Here is a 12,830-nt window from a genome sequence, read left to right on the forward strand (position 1 = left end):
CTAATGCAACTCTGCAACCGTTTACGCACTTAATGTCATTTTAGCAGATCCAGCACAGCGGTGGAGAGTTCACACAATCAACTGATTCCATCGCAGAAAAAGTAAGTCGCTTTTCAAGGAGTCTTTTCTAAAAAGTATTTATATTAAATGAATCAAGAGCAAAAAGTTTCTAAGCAACAAATTGCAAAGAATTAACAGACAAAAAAATTAGTTTCTGTTCCTAAAAACATTTTTCTTAAGGCCGTGTCACACACATATGACACATATGACAAATGTCAGACTTTTGTGGTTCATACCTGACATACGTGATTCTTAAGTGTGTCTTGCATCAAATGTCCGTCGAGGGTTTTAGCCGACGGGATTCGGTTTTTAGCTGGTCAGTATTTTTGGTGCGTTGAGAATGACGCAGTTTACGCACATTTTAAGTAGTTCGTACACAATTATTGCGTCAATCTTTTGCACTTGTGTGTGATTTTTGTCAGACGCATACACAGATTTGTGTCTTTCCACGACCGTTCCACGTATGTCTCAAAAACTTGTCACACATGTACCACTGATGTATAACTTTTTTAAGACACACGTCATGTAAAATTTTGTAATTGATGCACAAATCACTAATGAATTGTTGGAAACAGCACAATAATGACACATGGTTCTGTTCTACGTTGATTTACGTGTTCTTTGCGTGGTTTATTTATACTTCTGTGGTTTTAACATGCTTCATTTGTAAAAACATAATAATAATTGTGAAAATTTCACGTAAAGACCAAAACTTTTCCCACTTTTTCTTCGTACATTCAGCTGTGACCAATTTTGCAAAAATGTAGGTGGTGGCTGTGTGACACGGCCCTAACCTGGTCATACTATCAGGTTTTCCACATATCTTGATGGAAAAAAAAATAATTCAAACTCTAGTTCAGATTTTTAGGACATTTTGTCCTCTTTTTCTAAAGAGACAAGCCTTTACAAAGCTGAAAATGGCTTCCCTTTTTTTAAAAGAAAAATTAAGGAAAAACGTTTGTTTTGATGAAAATTGACTAAAGACAAAATGATAGGGTTTTCCATAGAATGCCACCTTGTTTTATAAGAAAAGGACATTAAAAAAATAATCGTAATTTCTTTTTTTTAAATCTTGAATCATTGTGTATTTTTGTTTAACACAGAGGAGTATTTTTTGTGCTAAAGTATTAAGAGTGCCCGTCTGATTTCTCGTTGTTGTAGGAACATTCCTAAATGTCTCTTTTTACCAACTTTATTTTATTACACCTGTATTTTCTGTTAAATATCAGCCAGTTTAAACTTTCTTCGTTCACTAGATTTCATGTGTAACCCATTAAAATGTGACAGATTTTCCCCTTAAATTTAGACTTATGGAGTTCAAATTGTATCAAGTCAGAACCGGATTATGAAAACTATGAAATGAATTAACACAGTGGGTGTGGGATTATATAAAATCGTTTCTTCCCACTCCTTTTCAAGCAATAAACCAAGTTCTACATGACTTTAGTTAATTATCTCTATATTTAATGAAGCATATGTGATTTAAGTGCCTTTTTGGTTTTGTTTTCTGTTTTTTTAATCTATGCACTTCATCATTTCTGTAATGAGTTTGATAGATCTGTGTAAATTCTTTGTTGCTTTGACTAAAATGCTTGAATTAAATCAAATCAAAAGTTTCTTCTGTTTCCTCTCTCGCTCTTTTCTGCACAAAGAAACTTTCCAAAGATCTTTAAACTCTGCTAGCTTGGGGGTTTTAGGAACAGATAAAGAATCTTGACGTCCCTCAAGAGTGAGTTGCAGATGGATGTGGAGGAGAAAATCTGGTAAAAACAAAATAAAACTCAGAATCAGATAATAACGTTGATACAGAAATATTTAAGTTAGGTATTTTATTTCCCTACAGCTCGGTACCAAAAGGTCAGCGGACCGGTGCCAGTCTGCGGCCCAGAGGTGGTGGACCACCGGTCTACACCCGTCTTTAGTCTCAGCGCTAAACTTCAGAGCTGCAACCTGAGACCAAACAGAAGCTAGTTATTCCTAATTGAAAGACAACGTGACTTCTTCTGTTTTCAAGCACCGTCAAGGTCTTCAGGGATCCAGCTTTTGTGGTGAGTGCAATCTCATTACGTCAGCCGGGTCCCACAGCCACTACATACATTTTGTGAGAAAAAATGGGAAATTTTTACAGATAAATGACAAATGAACCACCTTAAAAACACGGAGGAAATATGAATAAAGCACGCAAAGAACACGTAAACCAATGTAGAACATGAACGTTGTTATGATTATTGTGATGTTTGTATGCAATTTATTAGTGATTTGTGGGTCAAGTACGTAAATTTAACATAATGTGTTTTCCGCATATGCGGTATTAAAGTTAGTCATACGTGATACGGTAGTGGAAAGCTACAAATATGTCCATGCATGTCACAAAAATCATGCACTGTTGCGTAATTATGTTATAATTGCGCATTATGCTACATAAAATACACGTAAACTGTGCAGTTCTCAAACAACCGAAAAAACCCAGCTGAAAACCGAATTCACGTAAAAAAAAATTGACTGATATCTGTGCACATTGATGAATGACAAAAGCAAGAAACATTTATGAAATACATATATCTATCATTCATGTACCACCAAAGACGGAAATTTCATAGTGGCTGTGTGACACGGCCCTTATAAGGATTAATCCAACAATTCTCCAATGACTTTAAATAATGTGCTTGTAGGTTTACAACATATTTTTTTAATATCTTATGATAGATTCCATTTTTACATTTTTTCGTGAAACTCAAAAAGCAAACTAACATGTTTAGGTTTTGGGTGGTTTTATCGGGGGACCCTCCAGAATGGAATTAAAGGAAAGTTTTCTGCAAATCAATCAATGTATTATTTGTATAGCACTTATACACTTAACACAAAATCAAATCAGAAACAATATGACATAATAAATAAATAATAACAATAAAAGAATAAAATGAACAATCTGGCCCACCAGATCACTGTGGGTTCTGGCAGACCTCACAGTCCTGTGAGCCATTAAAAGCATTTGATCTTCAGATCTTAGGACTCGACGTCGACGTTAAACATGTAAAAGCTCAGAGGTGCCAGACTAGACTGAGCTGGAAATTACTACGCAACTCAAAGTACAGGAGTAAAACGAAGATTCATTTGATGCTACATGGGTGAGACGCTGCTCCGTTGTTAGCATTTGTTAGCCACATGCTAATACACACTTCCTGTACTTTGAGTTGTGTAGCAGCTCTGTCTCGGGCCAACTAAAGTGTACATGTAATATTCACCTAGTAAAGTTATTTTCACATGAGAAAAACTTACAGCACAAAAAAACCCGCCGCACTTTCTTACCTTGTTCTTGGCCGTTAGTTAACGTTTTAATCCACGTTACATCCGCCGTTTATTTTTCTATTCAAAGCCTCTAAAAAATGAAAGTCCCGCCACGCTGCCTCGCCGGATTTGACCTGCAAATTTCGGCCAATCAGATCAACCAGAAAGGTTACCGCCCCCAAGTGACAAACACGCCCCCTGAACACTGCTCGCAAACCCAGCGAGGGGTCATGCAGCGTCGCTCGGTTAGCATTGCGCTCAGTTATCTTTGCGCTCGTTCAAGGAATGGCAGCCATGGAATGCCATACCCTACGACCCGTGGCCCGCCTGTAGAAAACATGTCCACTTCTCTCTACACCTTGATATTTGGTGGGGGTCACCTCCATGGCCTGTACAGGCTGGACCCCCTGGAAGAACAGTTGTGGCCAGGCTGAGGCTGGAACTTTAGTTTGTTTTGTCGTCGTTCTCTGAGGACCAGTGGTGGGTCAGGTTTTCATTTTGCGGTTTCTAAAGAGACGGTTGATCTTTGTTTTTTCAACTATCGTGTCATGGTGGGCACATTCACGTGTGTGTTGCTGTGCTTTAGGAGAACATCAAGGTTTTGGAATCCTCTGAAATCTGATGTGTTTTTGGGATGTCATGGGGCATCACTGAGGATGAACGGTTTAAGGTCTGAGAGCTGGTCCTCTATATCTGTTTTTGAAAAAGTCAGAGAAATAAAACTGAGCTTTAGTCATTACTGTCGCGGTTTTAAAGAGCTTTGGCCGCTTTTACGTGAAACTCCTCAGCTCCAACAAAGACCTTATTAGTCGGGAGAGTCTCTGACCCAGTAACTTTTGGAAACCGTTCTACATGCAGTCCCTCATCAGAGCCCATCAGCGCAGTCAGACATGCTGGACGTCTGGGATTGAGTAATGAGCGCACAATCCAATTGAGCAGACGCAGAGGCCAGAGAAAGTTCAGACTTTAACAGAGTTCTGGAAGTCTGCATCCTCCTTTTTCTTTCTCAGCTGCTAGGTAGAGATTTTTTTTCTTGTTGTTGTCAGAAACAGATTACGCTTGATGATAAACTGAAATGACTCAGAGTTTAAAATCCCCCTGAAATATTAGCACATGCAGTCACTTCGGTTTCCCTCTCATCTCGGCTTGTGTCGGTGATTCATCTTCTTCCTGTGAGCAGAATTTTCCCTGTGGCCTTCCACCTGGTGACGGCAGGCAGCCGTGGCTAAATCCCGCCCACATTCTTGCACTAAATTACCAGCAATCAATCTGTTATTAGTTATCACGCCATCCAGACTCTCAGACTCCCTTTTCTCTTGACAGTCAGAACTAAAGTATGATTGACAAACTTCAGAAGTGGACCTGAAATGCCGCCGCCGTCACTCACACATTAACTCCACGCCGTGTTACTGCGTAATGGGCGCTATTAATAAAGCCGAGCCAGGCGTGACTGGACTTTCTCTGTGCAGCTGCCTCTCATGGTCGACTCCTTACCCAGGATTCAGTTGTGTGACTTTGGATCAGTCTAATCACATTTGTTTAATTAAGCACAGCTAATAGACTCTCCAGGAGTTGCGGCGTCTCGGTGTGGCTGCGGCGCTGCGTTGGAAAGCATGTCAAACAGGAGGCTCGGTAGCTGCCGAGGCTCCCGCGGCCCTGGATCATCATCTGCCCGACACTTCCCAAGCCCGACACCAGCACGGTGCGCATTAAAACGCCGGCTGAGTGGAAGCGAACGTTGGCAAATTGTGATCGACGCTCTTTTGGGTCCGCCTTCGTACATCCGAGCGTGCCCGGGTCTTTCTCTGCACCCAGATAAATGCGCTTGATGAAAGGCTGTGTGCCAAACAGAAACTGAAAAATGGTGAACAAAAGGCAAAAACAGAAAGAAAAAACAGACCCAGGAGTGAATTTATCAGAACTGAAGTCGGATTTTCGCTATAAGCTGAGTCAAAGGAGTAAAAGTTAAAGCAAGAACAGATTTACCACCAATGTGATCAGAAACAGACCCCCCCCCCCCCCCCCCCCCCGCTCACCCAAATTAACCCAGACCTCAGGTCTAACTCGGTATTTAAGCCAGCCGTAGTTACTACACTTAGTTTGCTGGCAAACTGGAAAATTAGTGCCAAACGTTAAAATCACGACACACAAATGACGATAAATGTTAATTTCTGGACTTTAAAGATTTTTCTGTGCCAAAAGTTTGAGTTTGATGACCGTCAGAAGTAGAAACGACGACAAGCAGTGCCTACATTTCACCGGATCCACACAAAAAATACAAAGTAAGGTCTGAGAAGCGTGCATATGTTGGTTGACATTATCATGTTGGTAAAAAGTGGAAACCGGTGCTAAAGAAAAGGAAACAGCTTTCTTTAAGCTTCAGATTCATTTTTATCAGCCTTTAATGAAACACTTGCTGTGGACTTTTACCTTTACTGAAACAGCGCTTGGAAGTCCAAATCTGTGCTTTTCCTGAAGCTACACAAAAAAAACTCACATTGTTTTTGCTCTTCTTTTCATGTTTGGAGTGAAGTTTAATGTTCAAGGAACCGTGGGAGCTGAACCAGAACCAGAACCGGTACTGAAAAACTCCACACCAAACTCTGCTCCATTAACAGTTTTGAATCTTGTGATTAGCAGACATGAAATTGACTATTTTAATACTCTTGACAGCAAAACATTGTCTGCATTCGCTCTGATTAAGAAATTAAAGTCATTTTCACATTTTTAGAACAAACAAGAAGAGCCAGAAACAGAAAAATCAAGGGAATCAGAGCAAAACTTGTTTAAAACCTACTGAGAGGTCGTGACACTATGATGTCAGCTGACCAGAAACTGCCGAAATATCGATTCCCTGAAGACTCGTGGGTGCGTCCAGCTCTTCTGCGAAGACGAAGCAGCTAAAAAGTCAAACAGAAAAGTGTGACGATGGGAAGACGCTGGGAGGGCTGGTGGCAGAGAAGACGGAAACCGAGACTCCTGACAAACCAAAATCACAACCCGTGAAGCAGCCGTCGGCTTTTCTGCGCGTCATCAGATGGTGGCGGCGTCTCTTACTGTCACTCAGGAGCTTTTCTCACTTTTCCACCGTTTTTTAAATTCTCAGTAGAACCGGTCAACGATCACCTGCTGACAAATTACGAGTCATCTTATGTTGTTTTCCTTCTGCACATCTTTAAATCTGGTAAATGTCTTAGTCACAGCTGCCCTTTTACGGCGCGTGTGACAAGCCACAGTGAACACTTAAACAACACGTAAGGGTAATAAGTAAGGGGGGAGATGCAGGCGTGTCAAATGGATTTGTCACTTTTTAATGCCCCCCTAAAATCTATTTGAGGTTTGCTGCAGCCTGAGTGTTAGTAATGAGGAAATTAGACGGGGTGTAGTTTGTGAGGCCTTCCTACGGGCACTTCTGTGTCACGTGCACACTCTTTGCATGGACCAATCGCTCGCAAGGAGCCAGTTTTCGCACCTTATTAATTACTAGAGTGTGGCATAAGGGCGCCGTACGACAGCAGAACTTCCAGTATCCTTACGAATACTTCCTGATACTCTTTTTCACACACACACAGCAATGGTACGTTCCATTTTCACGATGTCCCTTAAGGTGGCCGTACGAGCCTCACACCTGCGCTCCCCTCCACGGACCCGGACGACCCAAAACATGTTCAAACATGTTACCATGCGGGGCCAACCCCCCTACCACCTGGCTCTGGTGGTAGGGCATTTTCTACAGGTGACTGCACACCTGGCTGTGTCCCGTCATTCCACTGAATCTGGTGGTAGGGCATTTTCACACCTGGCTGTGTCCCGGACGGGACACAGCCAGGTGTGAAAATGCCCTACCACCAGATTCAGTGGAATGAAGCCAATTCGGTCGCCATTTTTCCACGATATTCTCCGCCATTAGTAGTCTGTTGACAGTGATTGGTTCAAGTTGGTCTTAACCAACATTTCTATGGCAACTACTGTAGCCAATCCTGAGTAAGCTTGTTGGAAGTACACACCCCTTCCACTGAAAGCGTTTCAGGAGAATCTCGGGCCAGCGGGCTCCACCTACTTTTATAGAGGCATCTGATTGGTCAGTTCACAATTTGAGATAAAGAATAAATATCACATAGAAGATGTTAAAAAAAAGTGAGTTCTTCTGACCAATCGTATGAGTAACCGCTGTTTATTTCTCTATAGAAGTCACTTCCTGTTTGGAGCGCCAGGGGGAGGGGTCACTCTATCCAGCTCCTATTTACAGTCAATGATTGAAATCCAGGCAGCTTGGGCTTGTGTGTGTGTGTGTGTGTGTGTGTGTGTGTGTGTGTGTGTGTGTGTGTGTGTGTGTGTGTGTGTGTACTCCAGCTGCATGCCTCATTGCAAAAGCCAAACATGTGTCAGTGTCGCGCGGTGACCAACACCCTCCTATAAATACATTCAATGCATTATGGTCACACAAATATGTGAAGAAGGTTTGGTGCGTCATTTGCTGTAAAATGTCCATTTTATTAAAATCCTAGTCTGTCATTTAAATCCAGAAAAAGCACGACTGCTTTTGAAAGACACAAAAAGCTACAATTAAAAGTTGTACTGCGCTGTGACAGCTCCATGTTTGTTATTTCCAGGTGAACATGAGGGGGGGAAAGCACATCTATCATAAAAAAATCTATTTTTTTTTTCATTAACTGGAATATTTGCAGCCTTCAGAGCAAACTCTGCTGTTTCTTTAAAAACACTTTTGATGTTTTATTGTCTTAGACATGATTGAAACTGCTTCACTGTTTGGCATCACAAAAACAAAAAAGGAGTTTTAATCGAACCTCAAATATGATTGAAATGTTTACGTTCAGTAGCTGCGTTTCCATTCCACACATGAAAAAAAAAAGCAGAAATTGGAGCAGCTGTCAAACTCTGAAGGGAGGCTGAAGCCTTCAGTGCAGCAAAGTTGTGACTGTTCTCACCTTTTCTGTTACAGATTTACACTTTGAAGGACCTCCTTGTGTCTGGAGCAGGAAAACACACCGGAAACGGTACCTGGTCAGGCACAGACTCCCTCACCATCTGGGCGGCAGCCAGCCGTGCTCAGCTGACGCTCTCCACATGTACAAGGTGACACTAAACGGCTGCAGCTGATGGGATAGTTCGCACCAGACGCTAATTACTCCTCCTCCTCCTCCTTCGCCCGGCAGTCTGACATCCCACAAACAGCTGGAGGCGAGCACGCTTTTTTTGGGGGGGGGGGGTGTTCTCTGATTGGCTCCACCGTTTGTCTCAGAGGTCAACTTTTTTTCTTCTTCTTTATTGTAGATTTCTAATCAAAAGAGGGAACAAAGGGCAAAAAAAAAGCAGAAAACGTTGTTTCCGCTGCAGCTGATTACAGAGGAGCTCGCAGAAATCCAGAGAATCCTTGTTAATCTTTAAAGGCTCGGCAATTATAACGAGCCAGTGAGGAAAGTTGTGAGGGCTAACCACAAACCCAGGGCTGCAAAGAAGGGGAGAAGAAAGAGGCAGCAGCAGCGGTGGAGCATTCCAGATTTAGACCAGACGTCTGTCTCTTCGCTCTTGGGCATTTTTCTGAGACAAATTACTCTTAGTAGTCAATAGCCTGTAATTAAAATATACCCACTTGATGGAGAAGCAACAGTGTCTCTGTGTTTAGTTATGGGTTGCAAAGATTAATTCTGGGGTGTGTAACCCTTGTAATTTTCCAAGTGCTCTTTATTGTTTAGAGAAGAAAAAAAAGCTCCAGATAATTAAATGTCTCTGCTTTGGTTTGTCGACACTTCTCCCATGTGCCGCTCCGCTTTTGTGCTCCATCAGTGAGGATGGATGCAAAGGTCCGGGTCTGCTCTGCTGGTGAAGTTTGAGAAGGGGGGGGGGGGGGGGGTCCACTTTAACGCTGATGCCTCTCGGGGTTCGGGCTCTTTGGTCCCCCTTGTGGCCACTGTAGGAACAGCAGCTTGGTGCTGCATGAGGCGGCGTCGGAACCAGCAGCTGAGGTCCAGATGGACCGGGTTCTATGTGTTTGAAGGTCTTTACAGGAACCGCTGGATTCCCAGCCGGTGTCCCAGCAGAGAGCTGCGGGTTTGTGCGGGGGTGGGATTTCTCTCTCTGCTTTTATTGCAGATTTCTGTTACTTCATAGTGAAACTTTTGTGGAGTCCCGAAACCACAACAAATGCACTTTTCTGAGAAGGATTTGTAAACTGGAGTTACTATAAGAGCTGATGCTTTGGACTGCAATTATTTCAGAATTTTTCCAGACCCCCCCGCCCCCCGCTGTTGGTGTTTTGTTCCCTTTGTTCCTCCTCTAATTCAGTTTCAAACAAACGTGTAAATTAAGTGTAAACGCAAACTGGATCCGCGTGTTGTGCTAAATACAGCAAAAGAAACACGTTCGTGTTGTAAGTAAACAGCTGCGTTACCTGTGGGCTCCGCGCACCTGCTGGAGCAGAGCAGTGCTCCCGCGTGCAGATGCAAACTGTCACTCATCCCGAGCGCGCGCGCGCCTGTGTGTGCGGAGCAGAAGAACTTTAGCAAACAAACAAACAAACGCGCCAAACGGCGCAAATCCAGGAGCCGCTTTTATCCACCCGGACTTTGACTTTTTAAACATTTTGTTTCCTTATTAAGAAATTATAATAATAATTCAAATAAATCTGTAAAAAATTTCAATCGTTTAAAAATTATGTTAAGGAAAAAACAAATAATTTGCCTCTGAAACTTCTAAGAATTCAACACATTTAGTTTTTTTATTCCAACTGGTTTTTACGCAGAAATCGACTAAATTTATTCTTGAGCAAATTAATAAGCTAAATGAAAAAATACATTTATATGTTTATGCTCCTATTTTTTGTTGTTAATTAAAAAAATAATATTTGTCTTTTTTTTAACAAACTTGTCAAGTCCAAATCCTTTTTCTAGAGATTTTTGAATGTGGTTCCCTCAGTTAAAATAAATTGGAAACATTTCTAAATGATAATAAACGGCTTCAGCAGAGAGAATCGTCGTTACATAATTATTCAGTTGTTCAAATCTGCAACAATTATCAAACATTTTTCTGTAAATAAAAGTCTGTTTGGATCCATGTTCTTTTATTAAAAAAATGTTTCCTTTTGCACATTTCCCCCCAAAATTTAACAGAAAGAAAAACTCCTAAATAGAGTTTGGAGGTTAGTTTGAGCGGCGCGGCGCGCTGCGCTCCGGCGCGCTGGCTACGGCCTTTTGGCTGCGTTTGGAGCAGAACGCACGCCGCAGCGCAGTCCACGATCTAACCAGACTTTTTTTGAACACCCCTCCTTGCTCTCCTTGACATGCAAACATGTGGCGTGTAAATATGAAAATGAATGAGCGCGAGAGCTCTCCTGGCAGCCGCTCCTCTTCCTCTCCCTCCCTGCGCGTCCCCGGAGAGCGGCGCGTCAGAGAGGAGCGGCTGTAAAAACCAAAGTGGGGCAATGAGACAAGCTGCGCCACAGCTGGCAAATCATCGATTTGAGCATCAGAAACGGGGAGGGGCGCTTCATCTACCTGCCACCCTCTCTCAGCAGCCCTCCTTCCTCACATGCCGCCGCGCGCTCCTCTCCCGTACTTCACCCCCGCTGCCCGCAGCGCACGGTCGCTCTCTGCGCTCCACCGCTGCGTGCGTTCCTCAGCCTCCGCGGTTTCCACGACACCTCCCCCGCCCTCCTCCATCTCCTCCTCCTCTTCGGCCCTCGGACTTTTGACTTTTTGAAACAGTTTTTTCCCTCCCGCAGAGCAAGTAGCCTATTTTTGGATCTGCCGCCGTGGAGCGCTGACAAGAGCTTCTTCAACTTTTGATGGAAAACAGGAGGTCGGACTCGGAAGGCTGCTGACTGCAAAGGTACGCGCGCTGTCACGAGTCTCTTTGAATTTCCCTAAAGTTCAGTCACTTCAGGGCAGCTTCTCCACAACACCCCGAAGAAGAATTTCTTGGGGGTGACACGACAGACATGGCAAATAATTGCCGGGGTTGGTTTTGGCGCACGTGCGTTAAAGCGCTTCTGAAACTTGTTTAGGTGATGCGTTCAGAGGCGCGGATGCTCCTGAGCCGCTAGAAACCCCACATGGATTTGAAAGACACTTCTTAACATTCAGGCCTCGCTTTATTTCCTTCTTTCTTTTTTGTTAAAGATTCTGTTCAAACTTGATTTCTTTCAACTTTCGTCCTCGCGCTGCAGTTTGATAAAGTTTGCGCGTGGCTGCAGCTCTCTGGCGCGACCGTCAGTGAGCCAGAGGCAGACACGTGATGATGCAGAGATGCTGTTCGTGTCACTTCAGGTACAGGCAGACCGCCGTGCGTGCGTCGGCGTGCGCGTGAGTGACAGAGATAGCGGTGCGTGGGCGCCGAGGCTCTGCGGTTTTTCGGGCTCCTCAAGGTTTCGCTCCTCTGCTCCTTAAAGAGGAAAGCGGACTTTTCACCCAGCAGCTCAGGCCGGCGGCGGCTTCCCCCCAGCCGCCGATGAGTACTCACAGGCAGACAGACAGACACCAGCAGGAGCGCGCTCATGGCCGCGCACATCCTCACTGCTCTGCAAAAACCAGATTATTAAAGGCTGATTATCCCTGAAACAATCTGACCAGAGACAGCATATTGTTTCTGCTGCAGTCAGGAGTTTTGCAGAGTTACATGCACTTGGGAGATAAAGTTGTTTCTCTCCTGCAAGTAAGAAAACAGGTTATGGCACAGCAACGGTAATTTTTCTCCTTTTATCTCTGCAGATCTGAGGCAGTTCAAGGTGCTGTGGTTGATCTGGTCAGTGCCTCTGACTGCAGTGACACACAGTGCCTTTCCTGTCTCAGGCTGCCACGTGTGACTTCTTGTAAAAGTCCTCAGACAGGAGCAAAAAGCCTCAAAGGCAGCTTGTTTGTGCAGCCTGGAGCCAAACTTCTCGGCATTGCTCCTCATTTATCAGCTTGCGGTTGTGAAAGTGGCACACAAATGCTCGCATGCATGTCAGACACACGTTTGGCGAGCTCCCTCCCTCCACGCAAACAGGTTTGGCAGGAGTGATAAGAATCGGGGTGTGAGGACGAGGGGACTGCCCGCTCGCCACAACATCCAGCAGCGAAGCCTCATCATCTGGCCGCCTGGCCGGTCCGTCAGGCTCTTACGATAACTCCTCCTGGGTTTACAGTCAGGTAGGAGAGAGGAGGGAAAAGTACACCTTTACTCGCAGTTCTCACCTCATCACACTTTGATGTTTACCCCCTCAGAGTTTAGTATCGTTTTCATTACAACTAATCGAAAGCAGTGTGTGCTGCATTCACTGTACCGTAGGAGTGTAAGAGCAGGAAGTCGACTCGTAATCTTCACAAACCATGTGGGCTTCAGGTTCTCTGTTAAATCTCAGCTTGCAAGTGTCACGTCATTCCGTGAAAGTAGGTTTGGCCTCTCAGGTGCAGATCAGGGATCTCTGACACCCGGAGACCAATTAGTCTGCACCCTGGAAAGCACAGCTTGTCATTTTCTTCCCC

At 44.0% G+C, this 12,830-nt stretch overlaps 1 protein-coding gene across 3 annotated transcripts in view; it reads left to right on the forward strand.

The window, feature by feature from the left end:
- Positions 1-1,730: 1,730 nt before the first annotated feature.
- Positions 1,731-12,830, forward strand: part of satb1 (SATB homeobox 1) — a 66,424-nt gene continuing 55,324 nt past the window's right edge. Inside the window, exons 1-4 of one of the 3 annotated variants that reach the window (XM_023964087.1) lie at positions 1,731-1,823; positions 1,904-2,108; positions 8,312-8,445; positions 11,090-11,196. The gene's annotated coding sequence lies outside the window, so the exon portion shown is untranslated. Of the gene's footprint in view, positions 1,824-1,903; positions 2,109-8,311; positions 8,446-10,466; positions 11,197-12,830 lie in introns of those variants that run through there. The other 2 variants (XM_023964091.1, XM_023964090.1) reach the window with 2 other exon arrangements.

This window comes from Oryzias latipes, chromosome 16 (assembly GCF_002234675.1).
Source record: "Oryzias latipes chromosome 16, ASM223467v1".
NCBI lineage: Eukaryota > Metazoa > Chordata > Actinopteri > Beloniformes > Adrianichthyidae > Oryzias > Oryzias latipes.